Below are 1,601 nucleotides of genomic sequence, written 5' to 3'. Positions count from 1 at the left end.
AACAGTCCTATAGCTCAGCCTCTGCTTCATCTGACCACTTCCGTATTGAACGAGTCACTGGTAGGTTTTGCTTGTAAGCAGGAATCAGGAGGATAGAATGATGGTTTTGGAATGAGATGTTCAACGAGCAGGTGTCCACATACTTATGGTCATGTAGTGTAGTTTAACGTGTTTGATGGACAGGCACGAGAAGAGACACGAGAAGAGACTGAAATGTCACTGGTGGGGAGAGAGCGGGAGAGAGGGGTGGACATGGAGGAGGCTTGGCTTGAAGTGCGAGACATGATCATTACATCTTTTTAGGCTATTACTAGCATCCTAACTTCACCATATTACAGAATTATAGACTTGGAACAAAAAGGAACGTTAGTATCAAGTTCTCAAGAAAAAAAACGAATGGTTCTGTTCCGGATCACTTTCGTTTCCTATTCTGTTTCCCTTACTCAAAATTGCCATCCGTTTTGTCACCATACACTACCCACCATTGCGACCTGTACGCTCTCGTTGGTTGGCCCTCGCTTCATACTCGTCGCCAAACCCACTGGCTACAGGTTATCTACAAGTCTCTGCTAGGTAAAGCCCCGCCTTATCTCAGCTCACTGGTCACCATAGCAGCACCCACTCGTAGCACGCGCCCCCAAAGCTAATTCCTCTTTTGGTCGCCTTTCCTTCCAGTTCTCTGCTGCCAATGATTGGAACGAACTGCAAAAATCACTGAAGCTGGAGACTCATATCTCCCTCACTAGCTTTAAGCACCAGCTGTCAGAGCAGCTCACAGATCACTGCACCTGCACCTGCGCCCATCTGTAAACAGCCCATCTATCTACCTCATCCCCATACTGTATTTATTTATTTATCTTGCTCCTTTGCACCCCGGTATCTCTTCTTGCACATTCATCTTCTGCACATCTACCATTCCAGTGTTTAATTGCTATATTGTAATTACTTCGTCACCATGGCCTATTTATTGCCTTAACTCCCTTATCTCACCTCATTTGCACTCACTGTATATAGACTTTTTGTTTTCTTTTGTTCTACTGTATTATTGCTATGCTTTATCTTGGCCAGGTCGCAGGTCGCAGTTGCAAATGAGAACTTGTTCTCAACTAGCCTACCTGGTTAAATAAAGGTGAAATATATATATATTTAAATATATATATATATATATATATATATTTCTGTGACAAGCTGTCCAGTGCTGCATTTCAGGCTCAGCTCAGCTCCTTCATGCATAGATGTGTATTTTTGCCACTTGTTTGCCATTCCTCCTTCATAAAAATAGCCTTTATTCCAATGAATTACATTTATCTGTTCACTTAACATTGTTTGCTTTTGTCAGTCAGCTGTTTAGAGCACCTATTGCTATGTTTTTCAGGAGTGCGCGGGTACTGGTTCTCCCTGCCATCCATGGCCAGAAGTACTAGACCATTTATTTAGCTTTATTACTTTCTATCAATATTTTGTTGTCTTTCCTGAATCAGATGATGGTTGACAATATCACTAGACAACAATGCACATCCAGTCCATCCAACAAGTATATGTTAATGACAGTAGGCCTATAGTTACATAGGCATAGTTACACTTACTGTGCATTTTCCGAG

The sequence above is a fragment of the Oncorhynchus keta genome, chromosome 6 (genome assembly GCF_023373465.1).
Source record: "Oncorhynchus keta strain PuntledgeMale-10-30-2019 chromosome 6, Oket_V2, whole genome shotgun sequence".
Taxonomy (NCBI): Eukaryota; Metazoa; Chordata; class Actinopteri; order Salmoniformes; family Salmonidae; genus Oncorhynchus; species Oncorhynchus keta.
This window is presented reverse-complemented; position numbering follows the sequence as displayed.